Source organism: Chlorocebus sabaeus, chromosome 12 (genome assembly GCF_047675955.1).
Source record: "Chlorocebus sabaeus isolate Y175 chromosome 12, mChlSab1.0.hap1, whole genome shotgun sequence".
In the NCBI taxonomy this organism is placed as follows: Eukaryota; Metazoa; Chordata; class Mammalia; order Primates; family Cercopithecidae; genus Chlorocebus; species Chlorocebus sabaeus.
Window position 1 is genome coordinate 50,020,468 of NC_132915.1, and position 22,759 is coordinate 50,043,226.

At 39.5% G+C, this 22,759-nt stretch overlaps 1 protein-coding gene across 5 annotated transcripts in view; it reads left to right on the forward strand.

The window, feature by feature from the left end:
- FOCAD (focadhesin) overlaps positions 1–22,759 on the forward strand; it is a 322,164-nt gene that overhangs the window by 39,305 nt on the left and 260,100 nt on the right. The gene's annotated exons all lie outside the window — the stretch shown is intronic.

A 22,759-nucleotide genomic window follows, 5' to 3' on the forward strand; every position in this document is an offset into this window, starting at 1 on the left:
ATACTGTCACATAAACCCCAAAAATAAACACAAGAGTGAGTATAGACATAACGAAATACAGTGCCCTTGGATAAAAATGATAATAAAACTTCGTTATTGGTAATCATTCAACAAACATTTTTGGTGCAACCTTTTTTTTTTTATTATTATTATTATACTTTAAGTCCTAGGGTACATGTGCGCAACGTGCAGGTTTGTTAAATATGTATACATGTGCCATGTTGGTGTGCCGCACCCATTAACTCATCATTTACATTAGGTATATCTCCTAATGCTATCCCTCCCACCTCCCCACTCCCCACAATAGGCCCTGGTGTGTGATGTTTCCCTTCCTGTGTCCAAGTGATCTTGTTGTTCACTTTCCACCTATGAGTGAGAACATGCGGTGTTTGGTTTTCTGTTCTTGTGATAGTTTGCTAAGAATGATGGTTTCTAGCTGCATCCTTGTCCCTACAAAGGACACGAACTCATCCTTTTTTATGACTGCATAGTATTCCATGGTGTATATATGCCACATTTTCTTAATCCAGTCTGTCACTGATGGACATTTCGGTTGATTCCAAGTCTTTGCTGTTGTGAATAGTGCTGCAATAAACATATGTGTGCATGTGCCTTTATAGCAGCATGATTTATATCCTTTGGGTATATCCCCAGTAATGAGATGGCCGGGTCAAATGGTATTTCTAGTTCTAGATCCTTGAGGAATCGCCATACTGTTTTTCACAATGGTTGAACTAGTTTACAGTCCCACCAACAGTGTAAAAGTGTTCCTATTTCTCCACATCCTCTCCAGCACCTGTTGTTTCCTGACTTTTGAATGATCGCCATTCTAACTGGTGTGAGATGGTATCTCATTGTGGTTTAGATTTGCATTTCTCTGATGGCTACTGATGATGAGCATTTTTTCTTGTGTCTGTTGGCTGTATGAATGTCTTCTTTTGAGAAGTGTCTGTTCATATCCTTTGTCTACTTTTTGATGGGGTTGTTTGTTTTTTTCTTGTAAATTTGTTTGAGTTCTTTGTAGGTTCTCGATATTAGCCCTTTGTCCAATGAGTAGATTGCAAAAATGTTCTCCCATTCTGTAGGTTGCCTGTTCACTCTGATGGTAGTTTCTTTTGCTGTGCAGAAGCTCTTTAGTTTAATGAGATCCCATTTGTCAATTTTGGCTTTTGTTGCCATTGCTTTTGGTGTTTTAGACATGAAGTCCTTGCCCATGCCTATGTCCTGAATGGTACTACCTAGGCTTTCTTCTAGGGTTTTTATGGTTTTAGGTCTAACATTAAGTCTCTAATCCATCTTGAATTAATTTTCATATAAAGAGTAAGGAAAGGATCCAGTTTCAGCTTTCTACTTATGGCTAGCCAGTTTTCCCAGCACCATTTATTAAACAGGGAATCCTTTCCCCATTTCTTGTTTTTGTCAGGTTTGTCAAAGATCAGATGGCTGTAGATGTGTGGTATTATTTCTGAGGGCTCTGTTCTGTTCCATTGGTCTATATCTCTGTTTTGGTACCAGTACCATGCTGTTTTGGTTACTGTAGCCTTGTAGGATAGTTTGAAGTCAGGTAGCGTGATGCCTCCAGCTGTGTTCTTTTGACTTAGGATTGTCTTGGCAATGCGGGCTCTTTTTTGGTTCCATATGAACTTTAAAGTAGTTTTTTCCAATTCTGTGAAGAAAGTCATTGGCAGTTTAATGGGGATGGCATTGAATCTATAAATTACCTTGGGCAGTATGACCATTTTCACAATATTGATTCTTCCTATCCATGAGCATGGTATGTTCTTCCATTTGTTTGTGTCCTCTTCTATTTCACTGAGCAGTGGTTTGTAGTTCTCCTTGAAGAGGTTCTTTACATCCTTTGTAAGTTGGATTCCTAGGTATTTTATTCTCTTTGAAGCTATTGTGAATGGGAATTCATTCATGATTTGGCTCTCTGTTTGTCTGTTACTGGTGTATAAGAATGCTTGTGAATTTTGCACATTGATTTTGTATCCTGAGACTTTGCTGAAGTTGCTTATCAGCTTAAGGAGATTTTGGGCTGAGACAATGGGGTTTTCTAAATATACAATCATGTCATCTGCAAACAGGGACAATTTGACTTCTTCTTTTCCTAATTGAATACCCTTGATTTCTTTCTCTTGCCTAATTGCCCTAGCCAGAACTTCCAATACTATGTTGAACAGGAGTGGTGAGAGAGGGCATCCCTGTCTTGTGCCAGTTTTCAAAGGGAATGCTTCCAGTTTTTGCCCATTCAGTATGATATTGGCTGTGGGTTTGTCATGAATAGCTCTTATTATTTTGAGATACGTTCCATCAATACCGAATTGATTGAGAGTTTTTAGCATGAAGGGCTGTTGAATTTTGTCAAAGGCCTTTTCTGGAAACATCGATTGCAATAATCATGTGGTTTTTGTCTTTGGTTCTGTTTATATGCTGGATTATGTTTATTGATTTGCATATGTTGAACCAGCCTTGCATCCCAGGGATGAAGCCCGCTTGATCATGGTGGATAAGCTTTTTGATGTGCTGCTGGATTTGGTTTGCCTGTATTTTTTGAGGATTTTTGCGTAAATGTTCATCAGGGATATTGGTCTAAAATTCTCTTTTTTTGTGTGTGTCTCTGCCAGGCTTTGGTATCAGGATGATATTGGCCTCATAAAATGAGTTAGGGAGGATTCCTTCTTTTTCTATTGATTGGAATAGTTTCAGAAGGAATGGTACCAGCTCCTCCTTGTACCTCTGGTAGAATTTGGCTGTGAATCCGTCTGGTCCTGAACTTTTTTTGGTTGGTAGGCTATTAATTATTGCCTCAATTTCAGAGACTGCTATTGGTCTGTTCAGGGATTCAGCTTCTTCCTGGTTTAGTCTTGGGAGAGTGTAAGTGTCCAGGAAATTATCCATTTCTTCCAGGTTTTCTAGTTTATTTGCATAGAAGTGTTTATAGGATTCTCTGATGGTAGTTTGTATTGCTGTGGGGTCGGGGGTGATATCCCCTTTATCATTTTTTTATTGCGTCTTTGTGATTCTTCTCTCTTTTCTTCTTTATTAGTCCTGCTAGCGGTCTGTTAATTTTGTTAATCTTTTCAAAAAACCAGCTCCTGGATTCATTGATTTTTTTGGAGGGTTTCTTGTGTCCCTATCTCCTTCAGTTCTGCTCTGATCTCAGTTATTTCCTGCCTTCTGCTAGCTTTTGAATGTGTTTGCTCTTGCTTCTCTAGTTCTTTTAATTGTGATGTTAGCGTGTCAATTTTTGATTTTTCCAGCTTTCTCTTGTGGGCATTTAGTGCTATAAATTTCCCTCTCCACACTGCTTTAAATGTGTCCCAGAGATTCTGATATGTTGTATCTTTGTTCTCATTGGTTTCAAAGAACATCTTTATTTCTGCCTTCATTTATTTATGTACCCAGTAGTCATTCAGGAGCAGGTTGTTCAGTTTCCATGTAGTTGAGCGGTTTTGATGGAGTTTCTTAGTCCTGAGTTCTAGTTTGATTGCACTGTGGTCTGAGAGACAGTTTGTTATAATTTCTGTTCTTGTACATTTGCTGAGGAGTGCTTTGCTTCCAACTATGTGGTCAATTTTGGAATAAGTGTGATGTGGTGCTGAGAAGAATGTATATTCTGTTGATTTGGGGTGGAGAGTTCTGTAGATGTCTATTAGGTCTGCTTGGTGCAGAGATGAGTTCAATTCCTGGATATCCTTGTTAACTTTCTGTCTCGTTGATCTGTCTAATGTTGACAGTGGGGTGTTCAAATCTCCCATTATTATTGTATGGGAGTCTAAGTCTCTTTGTAATTCTCTAAGGACTTGCTTTATGAATCTGAGTGCTTCTATATTGGGTACACATATATTTATGATAGTTAGCTCTTCCTGTTGAATTGATCCCTTTACCATTATGTAATGTCCTTCTTTGTCTCTTTTGATCTTTGATGGTTTAAAGTCTGTTTTATCAGAGACTAGGATTGCAACCCCTGCTTTTTTTGTTTTCCATTTGCTGGGTAGATCTTCCTCCATCGCTGTATTTTGAACCTATGTGTGTCTCTGCATGTGAGATGGGTCTCCTGAATACAGCAAACTGATGGGTCTTGACTCTTTATCCAATGTTCCAGTCTATGTCTTTTAATTGGACCATTTAGTCCATTTGCATTTAAGGTTAATTTTTTTTTTTTTTTCATAATTACAGAATGTTTTCTTTTATTTTCAGTAATCATATTTCCTTAAAGTCTAATTTGTTTTGTATGAATTTAACTATACAAACTCTCTTTTGCTTTATATTTGCAAATAATGCTTTTCTACCTATACATTTATTTACTTTGAACTCTTCTGTAGCCATATGCTTTAGATGTGTCTATTGTAAATAGTATGTAACATTTTAAATTCCATCTGATGATTTTCTTTCTTTTTTTTTTTTTAAATTTATTTATTATTATTATACTTTAAGTTGTAGGGTACATGTGCATAACGTGCAGGTTTGTTACATATGTATACTTGTGCCATGTTGGTGTGCTGCACCCATCAACTCGTCATTTACATCAGGTATAACTCCCAATGCAATCCCTCCCCACTCCCCCCTCCCCATGATAGGCCCCGGTGTGTGATGTTCCCCTTCCCGAGTCCAAGTGATCTCATTGTTCAGTTCCCACCTATGAGTGAGAACATGTGGTGTTTGGTTTTCTGTTCTTGTGATAGTTTGCTAAGAATGATGGTTTCCAGCTGCATCCATGTCCCTACAAAGGACACAAACTCATCCTTTTTTAATGGCTGCATAGTATTCCATGGTGTATATGTGCCACATTTTCTTAATCCAATCTGTCACTGATGGACATTTGGGTTGATTCCAAGTCTTTGCTATTGTGAATAGTGCTGCAATAAACATACGTGTGCATGTGCCTTTATAGCAGCATAATTTATAATCCTTTGGGTATATACCCAGTAATGGGATGGCTGGGTCATATGGTACATCTAGTTCTAGATCCTTGAGGAATCGCCATACTGTTTTCCATAATGGTTGAACTAGTTTACAATCCCACCAACAGTGTAAAAGTGTTCCTATTTCTCCACATCCTCTCCAGCACCTGTTGTTTCCTGACTTTTGAATGATCGCCATTCTAACTGGTGTGAGATGGTATCTCATTGTGGTTTTGATTTGCATTTCTCTGATGGCCAGTGATGATGAGCATTTTTTCATGTGTCTGTTGGCTGTATGAATGTCTTCTTTTGAGAAATGTCTGTTCATATCCTTTGCCCACTTTTGGATGGGGTTGTTTGTTTTTTTCTTGTAAATTTGTTTGAGTTCTTTGTAGGTTCTGGATATTAGCCCTTTGTCAGATGAGTAGATTGCAAAAATGTTCTCCCATTCTGTACGTTGCCTGTTCACTCTGAAGGGTTAATATTGTTATGTGTGAACTTGATCCTGTCATTATGATATTTTATGGTTATTTTCCTCGTTAGTTGATGCAGTTTCTTCCTAACATCTGTGGTCTTTACATTTTGGCATATTTTTGCAATGGCTGGTACCAGTTGTTCCTTTCCGTGTTTAGTGCTTCCTTCAGGATCTCTTGTAGGGCATGCCTGGTGTTGACAAAATCTCTAAGCATTTGCTTGTCTATAAAGGAATTTATTTCTCCTTGGCTGGATATGAAATTCTGGGTTGAAAATTCTTTTCTTTAAGAATGTTTGACTATTGGCCCCCACTCTCTTCTGGCTTGTAGGGTTTCTGCCGAGAGATCTGCTGTTAGTCTGATGGCCTTCCCTTTGTGTGTAACCCGTCCTTTCTCTCTGGCTGCCTTTAACATTTTTTCCTTCATTTCAACTTTGGTGAATCTGACAATTATGTGTCTTGGAGTTGCTCTTCTCAAGGAGTATCTTTGTGGCGTTCTCTGTATTTCCTGAATTTGAATGTTGGCCTGCCTTACTATGTTGGGGAAGTTCTCCTGGATGATATCCTGCAGTGTGTTTTCCAACTTGGTTCCATTTTCCCCCTCACTTTCAGGCACACCAATCAGACATAGATTTGGTCTTTTCACGTAATCCCATATTTCTTGGAGGCTTTGTTCATTTCTTTTTACTCTTTTTTCTCTACACTTCTCTTCTCGCTTCATTTCATTCATTTTATCTTCAATCACTGATACTCTTTCTTCCAGTTGATCGAGTCAGTTATTGAAGCTTGTACATTTGTCACGTAGTTCTCGTGTCATGGTTTTCATCTCTATCAGTTCTTTTAAGGTCTTGTCTGCATTGATTATTCTAGTTATCCATTCATCCATTCTTTTTTGAAGGTTTTTAGTTTCTTTGCACTGGTTACATAGTTCCTCCTTTAGCTCGGAGAAGTTTGATTGACTGAAGCCTTCTTCTCTCAACTCATCAAAGTCATTCTCCATCCAGCTTTGTTCCGTTGCTGGCGATGAGCTGCGTTCCTTTGGAGGGTGAGATGCGTGCTGATTTTTTGAATTTCTAGTTTTTCTTCACTGCCTTTTCCCCATCCTTGTGGTTTTATCTGCCTTTGGTCTTTGATGATGGTGACGTACTGATGGCCTTTTTGTGTGGGTGTCCTTTCTGTTTGTTAGTTTTCCTTCTAACAGTCAGGACCCTCAGCTGTAGGTCTGTTGGAGTTTGCTTGAGGTCCACTTCAGACCCTTTTAGCCTGAGTATCAGCAGCGGAGTCTGCAGAAGATAGAATATTGCTAAACAGCGAGTGTTACTGTCTGATTCTTGCTCTGGAAGCTTCATCTCAGAGGTGTACCCAGCAGTGTGAGGTGTGAGGTGTTGGTCTGCACCTAGTGGGGGATGCCTCCCAGTTAGGCTACTCAGGGTACAGGGACCCACTTGAGCAGGCAGTCTGTCCGTTCTCAGATCTCAACCTCCATGCTGGGAGAACCACTGCTCTCTTCAAAGCTGTTAGCCAGGGACATTTACATCTGCCGAGGTTTCTGCTGCTTTTTGTTTAGCTATGCCCTGTCCCCAGAGGTGGAGTCTATAGAGGCAGGCAGGCCTCCTTGAGCTGCCGTGAGCTCCACCCAATTCGAGCTTCCTGGGTGCTTTGTTTACCTATTTAAGCCTCAGCAATGGGGGAGCCCTTCCCGCAACCTTGCTGCCACCTTGCAGTTAGATCTCAGACTGCTGTGCTAGCAATGAGGGAGGCTCTGTGGGCGTGGGACCCTCTGGGTCAGGTGTGGTTTATAATCTCCTAGTGTTCCATTTTCTAAGACCCTTGGTAAGGCGTAGTATTTGGGTGGGAGTTACCTGATTTTCCAGGTGTTGTGTGTCTCAGTTTCCCTTGGCTAGGAAAAGGAATTCCCTTCCCCCTTGTGCTTCCCATGTGAGGCAATTCCTCGCCCTGCTTCAGCTCTCGCTGGTTGGGCTGCACCCCCTGGTTGAGCTGCACCCGCTGACCAGCACCGACTGTCCAACACGCCCCAGTGAGATGAACCCAGTACCTCAGTTGAAAATGCAGAAATCACCCGTCTTCTGTGTCACTCATGGTGGGAGCTGGAGGCTGGACCTATTCCTATTTGGCCATCTTGGGCACCCCCCCCGATTCCTGACATTTTAAGAAAGAAGATTGTCCATAAGCAATGATTCTTCCACAGTGGTATAGTTTATACATTGTAGTGACATTACTTGGCCAGCCCTTGGCATTAGTGCATTAGAAAATAATGGCACTTATTTCTCAAATATTTTGTGATTTAGGGATGTCTTCCCCTTGATTATTCCAAGTTAATAATATTTTGTTCTTTGAATTTGTTTGGTATGACTGTATTTAGTCCATTTACAGGCTGAGGTAATGGGATAATAAGGAATAAGAGGGATCCATTCAGAGATGGTCAAACAGGACCATGTTTGAACCAGTGAGCCTCTGTTATAAAATACTCCCTGAAAAAGAGTTGTTACTCTTTGCTTCAAGAAATTGTCTTGATCTGTATGTCCTAATTTTTGACTGCTTCAAATCATTTGGGCTTTTGCCCCCTTTACTCACCTCTCACCAAGCCTCCCTTCTCCTCTGTGGAGCTGCTTGTTTTTCTAGTGTTTTTCACTCACCTTTATTACAGTATCATTGGGCTGAGTACTTAAGTTTTTTCCCTGCCTTCAGTGGAGATGGAGTACAGCTGTAATTATCAATTTGTGGAAAGATGCTGGATGCGGTGTAAGTCCTGTAATTCTAGCACTTTGGGAGGCTGATGCAGGTGGATCATCTGAGGTCAGGAGTTCAAGACCAGCCTGGCCAACATGATGAAACTGCACCTCTACTAAAATACAAAAGTTAGCCAGGTATAGTGACGCGTGCCTGTAATCCCAGCTACTCAGGAGGCTGAGGCATGGGAATCACTTGAACCCAGGAGGTGGAGGTTGCAATGAGCTGAGATTACACCACTGCACTCCAGCCTGGGTGACAGAGTGAAATTCCATCTTAACAACAACAACAATTTGTGGAAAGATTCCTGGGCTTGAAGTTGTTTAGGTTAAATAACCCCTAGCCTTTTAACCTTTCTTTATAAATCGTTTCCTGTTTCCTCAGATCATTTCTTTGTGTCTTTTGGTACCTCGGTCTTAATTTTTCCCTCCCCTCCCGTCCCCTCCCCTCCCCTCCCCTCCCCTCCATTTCCTCCCCCCTCCCCTCCATTTCCTCCCCCCTCCCCTCCCTTCCCCTCCCCTTCCCTTTTCTCTTTCCCCTCCCCTCACCTTCCCTCTTTCCCCTCCCCTTCCCTCTTTCCCCTCCCCTTCCCTCTTTCCCCTCCCCTTCCCTCTTTCCCCTCCCTCTCCTTCCTTCCTTCCTTCCTTCCTTCCTTCCTTCCTTCCTTCCTTCCTTCCTTCCTTCCTTCTTTCCTTCCTTCCTTCCTCCCTTCCTCCCTCCCTCCCTCCCTCCCTCCCCCTCCCCTTTCCCCTCCCCCTCTCTTTCTCTCTCTCTTTCTCTGTTTCCCTTCTGACTGCGTCTTGCTATGCTGCCCAGGTATTATAGCTCACTGAAGCCTCAAACTCCTGGGGTCAAGTGGTCCTCCCACCTCAGCCTCCTAAGTAGCTGGGACTACAGATGTGTGCCAGCATTCCTGGCTTGGTTTTTCTTTTCCTTTCGCAGTCTGTGGTTGCAAAAGGAAAAGCCCTTCCCAAACTAGACCCATCCTTCTGTTCAAGTTATGTTTCCCCCCGTGAACCCTCTTCTCTAGACATCCACAACTCTTCAGTCTTCCTGTGCCATTGTGTGTGTTCCACACCAGCATGGCATGCTCTTTCCCCTTCTCTGTCTGACATCATCTTTATTATCCTTTCAGACTGTGCTCCGATGTCCTCTTTCCTGTCCAGACACTTCCCACTTCTCTGCTGCACTACTTGTTGTTTCACAATATGTGCCTGTGTGTATTATTTTTAAACCTGTATTTTGGTATCTGGCACACTCTTTGACACTTAGTAGTTGCCTAGATATTTCTGAATAAGTGAAGGTTTGATCATGGCTGAAAACTTACTACTTTCTCTCTGTCTTTCTGTTTCTACACACATTCACAAAAATTTTAGAAGGATTCTGTTGTATACCAATTAAAAAAGTAGTTTTGAGGAGAATTTTGAAAAGTTAAGCTTTTTATGTGTCTTTTTCTTATGTACTGGTTGATCTTAAGCAAGCCACCTAGATGTTACCTTACCTTTTTTATTTGTGAAATACAGGTATGGTATTTGTTGCCCCCCGCCCCAAATGTTTTCAAATGCCTTAAAAATCTGCAAATGTAAAATCTAATTGCATTGTGTACTTGTACTATTTATATTCATAAGTTAAAGTATCAGCAGCTCATGGGGCCAATGTAGTATCTTCTCTATATTTAAGGTATAATTAGAGCAGGTTAGATTATACCTTTTATTCTAGAAGATAATCTTAGAAAATTATTCTGCTGTGAGATATCATTCACACATCAGTATTAATTCTTCATCCCTATTGTAAATTGCAAAGTATAAACTTTGTGGATAGTGAATTATCCTGTCATTTCTGCATATTGTAATTTGTGGGTAACCTTAGTTATTTTTAAATTTAAAAATGTGTTTTTTGGGCGGGGTGTGGTGACTCATGCATGTAATCCCAACACTTTGGGAGGCCAAGGCAGGCGGATCTCTTGAGGTCAGGAGTTTGAGACCAGCCTGGCCAACGTGGTGAAACCCTATCTCTACTAAAAATATGAAAATTAGCCGGGCGTGGTGACACATGCCCGTAGTCCCAGCTATCGGGAGGCTGAGGCAGGAGAATTGCTCGAACCCAGGAGGTGGAGGTTGCTTGAGCCTAAGCTGAAATCGCTCCACTGCACTCCAGCCTGGGTGACAGAGCAAGACTCCGTCTCAAAAAAGAAAAAAAAATGTGTTTTTTTGAATAGATAATAATAATTCACATTGAATATTTTAGGCAAAGGCTTTGTGTTATTCCAGTATCTGTGTTTTTTTGTTTTTGTTTTTTCCACTGTGGAAGACAAAGTGTTAGTAGGTCTTATTATAGTCTGTGCAGCATATAATAGAAAAAATGTGTGTGTGTATATTTACATGTATATTTTTCTTAACAAACAGAAATAGTAGCCTATTATATAGTCATCTTTATTTTGCATTTTCAGTGAAAAAATGTATCTTGGAGCTTGTATTAGGCTGTTCTTGCATTGCTATAAAGAAATACCTAAGGTTGGGTAATTTATAAAGAGAAGTGGTTTATTTTGGCTTACGGTTCTACAGGCTGACAGGAAGCATGGTGCCGGTATCTGCTTCTGGCAAGGGCTTCAGGAAGCTTATAGTCATAGTGGAAGCAAAGTGGGAGCAGGCATGTCACATGGCAAGAGCCAAGAGCAAGAGAGAGAGGGGGAGGTCCATGATTCTTTTAAACAACCAGATCTCATGTGAACTCACTGAGCACCAACTCACTTATCACCAGGGGGATGGTACTAAATCATTCATAAGGGATCTGCCCCGGTGATTCAGTCACCTCCTACCAGGCCTTATCTCCAACATTTAGAATCATATGTCAATCTAAGATTTGGAGGGGACAAACATCCCAACCTTTTCAGAGCTCATTCTATAAAATATATAAACAGTTTTCTATTTTTTTCTAGCTGCGTAATATTCCATTGTGTGGATGAGCCATAATTAGCAATTTCCTATTATTTCTAATCCTTTACAATAGACAGTGCTTCAGTTATTAATCTTACACATATAGGTGACCATAAATTTTTAAGGTTCTTTGGCTATTTGGCCAACATATGGAAGAAAGCCTTGAATTTTGGTAAGCAAATATAGGAATTTTAGCAGTGGAAGGATGCTGGACATTTTAAACAAAATTTCTTATCTGAGAATGTTCATATTGTCTAAATTGTCATCCACAGGGAGATATAGAGAGTAGATGCTGAAGCTAACCAGTTTAATTTTTGAATCAATTCGATCATAAAATATATAAGTGCTACGTTTTCCTTTTTGTTGCCAGTGGATATAATATTTTCTTATATGACAGAAAACATAATTTTCTTCATTTGCTTTATTTTCAAGTAGCAGAACTTTGTGGTATGTAGTGATTACAAAGACTATACTTTGTACCATTTATGTTTAAAAAAAAAAAACCCAACAAAATGAGAATCCATTTTAAGAAACAAGCTAATTAAGAACAGGAGACTCAAATAGCCTCCTCCTCCTCCAAAATGAACCTCAGGGAATCTTCTGAGACAGAAAACCATCTGTGTCTTTGGGACCTAAAGGCAAGAATGGGCCAGGCGTGGTGGCTCATGCTCATAATCCCAGCACTTTGGGAGACTGAGGCAGGCTCACCGCTTGAGGTCAGGAGTTGGAGACCAGCCTGGCCAACAAAGTGTAACCCCATCTCTACTAAAAATACAAAAATATTAGCTGGGCTTTGTGACACCTGCCTATAGTCCCAGCTACTCAGGAGGCTGAGGCAGGAGAATTGCTTGAACCCGGAGGCAGAGGTTGCAGTGAGCCAAGATCGCACTACTGCGCTGCAGCCTGGACAACAGAGTGAGACTCTGTCTCAATCAATCAATCAATCAATCAATCAATCAATCAATGCAGGGAATGACTTTGGGTGAGACACTTTGGGTCTTCAGTTTCCATTATTTAAATTTCTGCTTGTGTCTGACTTCTCTTTAATTAGAGGCTTATTGGAATCTAAAGGTACTTTGGGAACTAAGACACACCATGATTGCTTATCTTTGCTTTAGAAAAATAATTCTAAAACTTTATCTTTCCATCTTGCCTATTTATCTTCTAGCCTACTATCCTTCAGGAACTGAGAAAGCAAGAGGGGGGTGGATAGAAAAAGCCAATAGTGAGAAACAGCCTTCTATAGAATAGATGTTTAGAGAATGTAGGTTATTGAGTTTTCTCGGCATTTAGAGCAGATTTTGAAAGCATGAAAGGAAGATGGAAGGAAAAGTAGGTGTGCCCATCTCTTCCAGCCTTATAACTTGCTCCTTGGTCCTGTGAAAGTCTAGTCGATAAAATTCCCTTGGAACACGTCTGGAAGCCCCCCTCCCACCTGAATCCAAGCCCACAGTTTGAGAAACAGTGGCTTAGAGCGGGTTACATTGTATAGTCTAACTTTGAAAAAGACTTGACATTTGCAATGCTCTGGTTGTCTAAACTTCAGGGAGTGTCTGGGAAAGGGTCTGGCTGTGCTTGAGAGACTGTTCTCTTCAAAGGAGTAGTTTCATGTCCTAGAGTGTTCTCTGTTCAAAGCTGAGGCAACATGAAACAATTGTAAACTAGTTTTTATAGCTTCTGTAAACAAAGAAATGGATTTAAGAGCCTTAAACTGTTCTTTTCATCAGTAAGGAAATTTGAAAAAAAAATTATTCCCTAGGGAGGGTGAAGGAAAGAAGGGGACCACAAAAGAAACACAGTAAGGAAATCATTATCACCATTCGAATGTGAATTTTGAAATGAAGTGAAACTGAAAATAAAGTGCAAGATATATAGTAGCATATAGTTTTGTAGACCTTTCAGGAATTGTTTTGAGTTTAGGTTGGTTTTGGTTTTGTTTGTTTTTGTTTTTACATTGACTGTATCCTGAAGTAAAGAGTCCCAAAGCAAGGAATTTTCCTTAGAATTTTTTTTCCCTGAACTGTGCTGGCTTCTAGAAGGTTCATGGCAACCATTGTTACAGTTGCTTAGTAACAGGATTGTGAATAAAAAATCTTGCTCTCCTGCAGAACCAGGTATTCAGTTTTGATATTGAGGTGTCATGACAGCCTGTAATTTCACCTCAACTACTTCCCCCATTTCTTGTCTTAATGTGCTTGGCAGGAAGGTTATACTCTGGATAAACTAGGTTTGATTTGTATGCCTTCTGTGCTTTTAAACATGGAAGGGACCTGCATTCAAGGTATTTGGGAATATAAAGTGTGTTAAAGTGTGGGAAATTAAAGTGTATTTTCTGAGACTTCTAAGTCTGCCTTTTAATGAAATTTAGCATAGGATATTAAAAATTCTTGTAGTGGGTCCTGAGGAACTCTGTTGGATCCAGTGAGTCTTTGATCATGGGTTGATGAAGGTTCAGTGGTTAAAAATGATTCTGAGAATCATTTGGAGTTAAGATTTAGGATGATTTATGGAGAAAATTCTTGTCTCTCAGAGTCTTCTCTTTTATTGATGACCCTGTTCCTTGGGAAACTTAATTGCTTTCTTATGTAGGAAATGGCTAGCAACTGTATTCATATCTTGTTATATTATTGAAGCTTTTCTGTATTATTTAGCTTCTTTCTCTTTATTTTATTTGGCAAGAGAAGAAGAACCAAGGAAGGATGCCTTTATGAGGTTTCCTCCAAGGTTTAGGGAAGGCAGCACATTTTAATCTGCAGCTGGGGTGTCAGAGTATTACTACCTGAATTTGACATGGTTTCAAGGTTTATATTTATATTGATATTATGGCTTATTTAACTCTTATTAGAGAGTGACAGAATTGCTAGTCCATGTCTGTTTCCCCATCTTGTCTTTTAAATATTCCTTTTAAGCTTATTAGCTTATTTCTAGATGTTCTTCTTCCTTTTCTTCCCCAATTCTGTTTTTTTTCCCCTTGAAAATCCCAGAATTTCTCTCAACTTTCAGTTCCTAATCACAAAAGTGGTTCCAGCCACTTTTCTGATCTAGGACATTCTGCCCTATTTTTTATTAAGTTTGTTGATCTGGTTGAAGGCTTTGTCACAAAATCTTCCATTGTAGAGTCATGTATTTATGCTAAGATGTTTCTAGGTGATTTAAGAACAGTGGCTGCTGAACACATGTTACTTTTATAATGGAAAAATGCTTCAGAAGAAGTAGGCCGTTTTTGGTACATAGAAGACAAATAAGTGCAAAGGACTTTGTTACGCAAAAGCTCAGTAACATTACATCTCTTAGATTTTATTTTAAAGAAGCATTTTTTTTTTTTTTTTGGTCATTCATTTAAGCATGGATTTCTCAGAACTGTTTATTTTGTCCTTGTCGTCTTGTCTCTGTTTATCTTTCTCATACAGTTTTATAGTTTTCTCATATAGTTTTATAATGAATTTAGGCAGTGATTGTTTTTCTAGTGTTTATCATTCTCTTATTTGCTAGTGACTTACTATGCTTAAGACTGATGAGTTATCTTGTTCAGGGATCTGAAATCCTTTCCAGTTAAAAAGGGACTTAGCCACATTTGTTCCCATGACACCTAGGGATGCATCCCTCTTGGGATGTTATGTCATTCTCTTCAACCCAAACCCTTTTAATTCTACCCCTAAATATCTGAAATATGGGTACATTCCTGTGCCTCATGTTTGGTATATTTTGAAAGCAAAGAACCAAGCATTATATGTACTCTTTCAAAAAGAGACCCAGCATACATGAGCAATGTTTAATGCTGTAATGAAATAATTCTCAAACAAAAGGAATCTGATACATGTTATTCATATGCACAGTAGTAATCGTGCCATATTAACCTAGCAAAAAGCAATTTGCCTGAGTGTTTTCTTGTTAGTATAGTTGGTAGAACTTGACTAAAAATTAAAAAATTTTTTTTGAATCTTCAGTGTCATCATTGACCCATACTCACTCTCATTACAAGCTAAATATCCCCTATCTGAAATGCTTGGGACTAGAAGTGTTTCAGATTAATATTTTTTGAATTTTGGGATATTTGCATATATATAATGAGATATCTTGGATAGACCCAAGTCTAAACACAAAATTCATTTATATTTCATGTACACCTTATACAGATAGTCTGAAGGTAATTTTGTACAACATTTTAAATAACTTTGTGCATGAAACAAAGTTTTAACTGTGTTTTGGCTGTAGCCTGTCACATGACTTCAGGTGTGGAATTTTCAACTTGTGGTGTCACATCAGTGCTCACAAAATTTAGGATTCTGGAGCATTTAGGATTTTGGATTTTTTGATTAGGGATGCTCAGTCTGTGTGAGATGTGGGTCTTGGCTCTTAATGCCTAGTGAAAACTGTGGCACCTTTTTGCATTGTCAATTGCTACTGTGCTTGTGGCTTAGTTTTGAAGTTTCCTTTGCTCTCTTTAATGGTTCTTGAGTAAATTCATCTTTTCCCGGCACCTGCCCAAGAAAGGGCTTATTCCAGCTGATCTTTATTGTAGGCTTTCAGCAGCAGTTTCCTAAGTGTATTAGGCCTCTTTGGGCTACCAGTTACAGAAGTCCACTTGAACTAGTGTGAGCAAAAATGGATTAATTTTTTTGATAGAGGAGTATCTATCTCATAGGACCCAAGAATAAATATGCACCTAGGCCTCAGAAACAAATGGGGTATAAACTGTGTGTTTCATTCTTCTTTCTTCCTGCAGACTTTCTCTGCCTCCTAGTTCACAGGGCACCACCTGCTCCTGGCTTAACATCTCATATATGAGGCAGCCAGACTGAGATTGGAATTTCCTGGCCACAATTGCAGATTTCCAATGGTAGGACCTGGAGCTGGATCAGTCAGCTCTTTCAAGTGTTAGTTTTCTAGTGCTACTGTAACACATGATGATAAACTTGATAGCTTAAGACAACAGAAATTTATTATTTCATGATTTCATGATGCCTTGCAGCCAAAAACCAAGGCGTCAGCAGGACTGATTCATTCTGGAGGCTCTGTGGGGGAATTTGTTCTATGCCTCTCTACTAACTTCTGGTGGGATGGAAATCTTTGACATTCCTTGTTGTGTGGCTTTGTAACTTCAGTCTCCACCTCTGTATTCTTATGGCTGACTTATCTGTGTATCTCTGTGTCTCCAATACAGTATCCCTTCACTTTCTCTGTAAGGATACCAGTTATTGGATTTACGACCCACCTAGGATGATACCCCAAGATAATTTATCTACAAAGACCCTATTTCCATGTAAAGTCACATTCATAGGTACTGGGGGTTGGGATTTAGATGTATCTTTTGGGCGGACACAATTTAACTCTCTACTCACTGTGTCTTCATTGTGTGAGCATATGTGTGCTAGGATCACTTATACAGTAACCATATGATTGCAGAGGGTGTGGTAATTTTCCAAAACAGACAGGAAACTGGAATACTATTCCTGATGAGTCCTCTGCACTGGGACTGAATTTGGAGGAAAGCCACATGCAAGTAGGTATTTCTCAGCTGTTCAGCTCTAGCTTTGAAACATAACTGTGCTTAAATACAAGTGACTTAACATTAGATCTATGTTTCTCGGACAGAGATAGAAGGATGAGAGATTGAGTGAACGGAGAATCAGTGTCAAATATAATTGTTTAATTGTGATGATGGGATACTGCCTTGACTTCCCCCAATCCCCAGAGTATTTTCTTTAAATTATAAATTATCTCTCTAAACAGCAATAATAATAGAAAAAACCACTGCTTTGTTTTCTAGGGGAAGAGGGTTAAGGAATAAAACTAGCCTTTCTTGAATATAAACTATGTGCCCTGCCTTATACTTTAGAGCTTTACCCAGAATTCCCCACTTAATTCTCAAAACAACCCTGGGAGTTTGGGGGAGACTTTTTCTTAGGTGGGACTGTGTTCTTTTCTCAGGAGGACATAGTATCTGATTTTTGATGATGTTAGCAGCTGTTGATGCTCAATGACTAGATCCATTAATTCATTAGGAATTTCAAATGGTGACATTCTAATTCCATTTTTTTTCTTCACTTATTACCTGAAATACTTCTGTAAAGAGAGTCTTCCCCATATCTACTGTTTGGTCACCCAGAGGTATAATTTATATAGGAAAGGCAGGATATATGTGTAATTCTTTTATTTACTAAATTCCAAAATAATGATTTTTTTTTTTTTTTTTTTTGAGACGGAGTCTCGCTCTGTCGCCCAGGCTGGAGTGCAGTGGCCGGATCTCAGCTCACTGCAAGCTCTGCCTCCTGGGTTTACGCCATTCTCCTGCCTCAGCCTCCCGACAAAATAATGATTTTTTAAAGCATCCTTTCAGTGGTGACCAGTTACATTTTCTTATAAAATAATTATAATGAGCTTATGGATTTAAACATACTTGATGTATTTCAGTCCTCTTCTCCTCTATTTTTAAGGCTGTTTTTGGATCCACTCTTTAGAAGCAGCTTGAGAGAGGAGAGGGGAATTTACAAAGTTTCACAAATCTTATTGCTATTCAGTGATTTTCATATACAACAAGTGAGTTAAGATGGAGGAGAGTGAAAGAAACAGCATATTCCAAATAGGACTTCTTGTCTCCGTCTTATATTAAGTCGTAGGAACCATCTAATGTTCCTAAGAATCTCTTAGGAATTAATTTGCAGGGTGGTAGATTTAGTTATGTCATGGGCAGTCTTCATAGTAGTTAAATCTCTGCATACATCTGAATATTTCTCTCTTACTTTTCTTATTCCATCAGGAATCTTAAGTTGGTTTTAATGTTGTAGGAATGTATATTAAGATAAGTTAAATGAAAAAAAAAAAACTTTAACAACAAAAAAACTACTTTCATTTCTGTCTGAGCTGAGTGGCTCATGCCTGTAATCCCAGCACTTTGGGAGGCTGAGGCGGGTAGATCATCTGAGGTAAGGAGTTCAAGACCAGCCTGACCAACATGGCAAAACCCCATCTCTACTAAAAATACAAAAAAATTTAGCTGGGTGTGGTGGTGCATGCCTGTAATCCCAGCTACTTGGGAGGCTGAGGCAGGAGAATCTCTTGAACCCAGGAGGTAGAGGTTGCAGTGAGCTGAGATCATGTACTCCAGCCTGGGTGACACAGCAGGACATCATCTCCAAAACAACACCACCAAAAAAGTACTTCATTTCCCAATAGAATTCATTGCTTGATAATATAAGGATATTACATGAATTTCATCGTCCCAGTATTTACAGTTTTCCTGTTTGCTAAATGTCTGATCCCTTAAATGAAAGGCCTTTTAGAAACACAACCAGTAATAGCATTCATATTATTTTGTAAAAAACCAAATAATGAAGTTCGATGTTGGAGATCAGATACATGAATTTCAATGTGCATATATAAAGTCATGTAATGATAGAACTAGAAATACCTTCAGAGGTTACCTTTGGAGCCAAGCAAGATAGTACCTGAGCTGTATCCATCCATCCATCTATTAATTAAACACACACACATATATATATATGTGTGTATATATGTATGTATGTATTTTTTTGAGACAGAGTTTTGCTCTTGTTGCCCAGGCTGGAGTGCATTGTTGTGATCTCGGCTCACCGTAACCTCTGCCTCCCGGGTTCAAGTGATTCTCCTGCCTCAGTCTCCTGAGTTGCTGGGACTATAGGCATGTGCCACCACCCCGGCTAATCTTGTATTTTCAGTAGAAACAGAGTTTCTCCATGGTGGTCAGGCTGGTCTTGAACTCCCAACCTCAGGTGATCTGCCTGCCTCAGCCTCCCAAAGTGCTGGGATAACAGGTGTGAGCCACTGTGCCGGCCAGTTAAACATATTTATTGAATATATTTATTTATTATTTAATTTTTTTTAAAGTTCTGGGGTACATGTGCAAGATGTGCAGGTGTGTTACATAGGTAAACATGTGCCATGGTGGTTTGCTGCATCTATCAACCCACCACCTAGGTATTAAGCCCAGCATGCATTAAATCTTTTCCCTAATACTCTCCCAAGTATATGTATCATCTCTTGTATTTCTGTGCTAGGTGCTGTTGTACCATGGTGAGGAATGCAGACATAGTTATTGTAGTTATTGCACTCATGATGCTTTTGGTTTCGATGGAGAGATTGCCATAATTGCCTAGTTACAGAAACTACATTCTAAGTATACTGTGTTGAGAATGCCTTTAATATGAAATTTGACTTAGTCATGGTGGTAAAAGAAGGCTTTCCTGAGGAATTGACACCTAAGATGAGACTAAGGAGTGAATGAAAGTTGTCTAGGCAAACAGGAGTGGGTAGAACTTTCCAGTTACAGGAGGTAGCATATGCCAAGTTCCTGTTGTGGGAAGGAGGATGGCTGTTAAGATGACCTGAAAGAATGCTAAGAGTGAGGGGAGAGTGGTATGAAATGAAGCTGGGAAGGTAGGTGGGAGTCAGACAGTGCAGGGCATAATTGACAATCTCGATGATTTGGGTCTTTATCCTGGGTGGAGAAGGAATGTACTGAAGTGTTTTATCTAGTGGGTGTTAGTGATTCCACAAAAGGCCATTTGGAGTGCAGTATGAAGATTAAAATTGAAAGTATTGGGTTTGGGGTAGGCACCTAGATGGGATACACAGAGATTAGGTGGCTGTTGCTGTAGTCGAGTGAGAGGTGATGGTTGCTTGCACTAGAGATGGGGAAAGTAGAGGAATTTGTGTGATATTTAAGGGATGAAGCATTTGTGGTGTATTGAATATGTAGATGACTGAAAGGGGTATGTCAAAGGTGACTCCTTGATTTCTGGCTTTCTCTACATTTAGATAGGGAACATTAGAAGACCAGGTGTTGAATATGAGGCACAATTCAGATGCTAAAGTGGAAATGTCTAGTAGGCAGCTGGATATGCCTTTTTTTGTTGATATCCCCTGAATGCATTATACTATGAATAAGTTAGGCATAATATCTAATCAGCTCTTTTTTGCCCTGATTAAAGTCTTTACCTTGATTTGTTAATTAACTCTTCTGGGTACCTGTGTACCTCAAACTCATACAGTCTACTTGTCTAAAGTCTAATTCCAGTCCCTGAAAGTGTTCCTCAGAAATCTGCTTTTTCAAATTAAATGACATGTTTTTGTGTCTGTGCTAAACTGTAACTGAATACAGTCCTAAGCAGAAGACACCATGGTTGTTTCATTGTTTATTTCAATTTATCCTCATACTGTCTATCCAGGAGATCAGGTTTAATTTTTCATTTGTGTTCAGGAAGTCCTTCCTCAGTGGGCCAGGCACGGTGGCTCTCGCCTCTAATCCTAGCATTTTGAGAGGCCAAGGCAGAAGGATTGCTTGAGCCCAGGAGTTTGAGACCAGCCTAGACAACATAGTGCGACTCTGTCTTTACAAAAAATAAAAAATTAGCCTGGTATGGTGATGCACACCTATAGCTCCAGATACTTGGGAGGCTTAGGTTCGAGCATCGCTAGAGCCCGAGAGGTCGAGGCTGCGATGAACTATAGTGAGCTATGATTGCACCACTGTGCTCCAGCCTGGGTGACAGAGCAAGACCCTGTCTCAAAAAAAAAAAAAAAAAAAGAAAAGAAAAGAAGTCTTTTTCACACTTTGAGATTATAAATATTTTTTAACTAATACAAAATAAAAGTTGTGCAAACAGTGGAAATTGTAGGTAATGGAAGTAAGTGGTGAAACTACTTTTTGTCATCTTTTTCTTTTCTTAAAAATCACTTTTGTTATTGAGCCCTGATGAAAAGTAGGAAATGGCAGGACTGGAAAGACTCAGGGCTAATAGGGAGTCTTAAAGGTTCCTTCACATCTTGGTCTTGGTTTCTGCTAGGATATGGAGAAAGCCAGGGTAACCTGAAGTCAAATTTTTTTGACATGGAATTAGGAACCAACTAACTCCAGTGACATTGGAATCCCATTCCTAGACCTATACAAAAAATTATATGTACATATGCCAGGTGTTTTAGAATTGAATATTCCATTCACATGTATTTTGTTTTAAAACTTTCATTTTTCCACATAACATGTGATGGTGATTTTTCCATGTCACATGCATAAATCAGTTTGCAACCTTGTTAACAGCTGTATTCTGTTTAAGAGGAGTCACATTTTAGTCATTTTCCTAATGACAAATACGTATTTTTTTTCTCTTCCTCTTTAAAAGATAACATATACAGTATAGTTTCTTCTTCTTCTTCTTTTTTTTTTTTTTTTTTTGAGATGATCTCACTTTGTCACCCAGGCTGGAGTGCAGTGGCGTGATCACGGCTCACTGCAGCCCCAACCTCCTGGGCTCAAGTGATCCTCTCACCTCAGTCCCCCAAGTAGCTGGGACTACAGACTCATGCCACCACACTTGGCCAATTTTTGTATTTTTTGTAGAGATGGGGTTTTGCCATATTGCCCAGGATGGTCTTAAATTCCTGAGCTCAAGCGATCCGCCCACCTTGGGCCTCCCCAAGTGCTGGGATTATAAGAATATCTTCTTCTGAGTATAGGTAAGGGTATATAGGTAGGATGGGGTCATAGAAGCAGAATTTATGGGAAAAGGGGTATGTTCATTTAAAATTTTCATAGATGCTGTCAATTTGCTCTGCACAAAGGCTGAACCAACATATCAACATGAAAGTGCTTATTTCCCCTGCCTACTCTTTAACACTGAGTATTATGAATCTTATTCTTCTCTGGTTTGTGTTTCTCTGTTCTCTGCTCATTTTCCTATTTTATGATCTGCTTTATTTTGTTGCTTTTCTTATTTTGTGGGCATGTATGCTGTAAACATTTTATCTTAGACTGTCTCTTAACTTTGTTTTCTCTCTGCCCTGAAAACCTTCCCTACCGACTTTGCTGAAACTATCTGGAATTTTAGTTACAGGTTTTTCTTTTTATTTATTTTTTACATTTTTTCACCATGAATTCTTTCAGAACAATTTGCTTTAATCTTTATAGTCACATTTGAAAAATGATTGTATGTTCTGATATTCATGCATCAAAGTTACTTGTAGTTTACATACTTTTTATTTCTTCAATCCTTCCTCCCTTCCTTCCTCTCTCCCTCCCTCCCTCCTCTCCCCTCCCCTCCCTCCTCTCCCCTCCCCTCCCCCCCCTTCCCTTCCCTTCCCCTCCCCTCGCCTCCCCTCCCCTTCCCTTTCTTTTCCTTCCCTGAGACATGTCTTTCTGTCATCCAGGTGTGAGTGCTGTGGTGAGATCATAGCTCACTGTAATTTCAAACTCCTGGGCTCAAGTGATCCTCCTGCCTCAGCCTCCTGAGTAGCTGGGACTACAAGTGTGCGCCATCATGCTTGGCTTATTTTTTAAGGTTTTTTTTTTTTTTTTTTTTTTTTTTTTTTTTTTTTTTTAAGAAACAGGATCTCTCTCTATTGCTCAGGCTGGTCTCAAACTCCTGACCTCAAGTGATCCTCTGGCTTCCAGCCACCAGAGTAGCTGGGTTTACAGGCATGAACCGCTGTGCCTGGCCTCTTCAATTTTTTTTATCTTTTAAAAAAATAACAGCTTATTGAGATATAATTCAAATATTATAAAATCACTTTCAAAGTATATAATTCGGTGTTTTCAGTATAGTTACAAGGCTGTGCAATCATGCATTCTAATTTAACTGGAGAACGAACCTCTTTAAGAAAAGTTTTCTGAGTTTTATGTGTGAAAATATTTCTTTTGTTCTCGTATGTTACTCACTTTT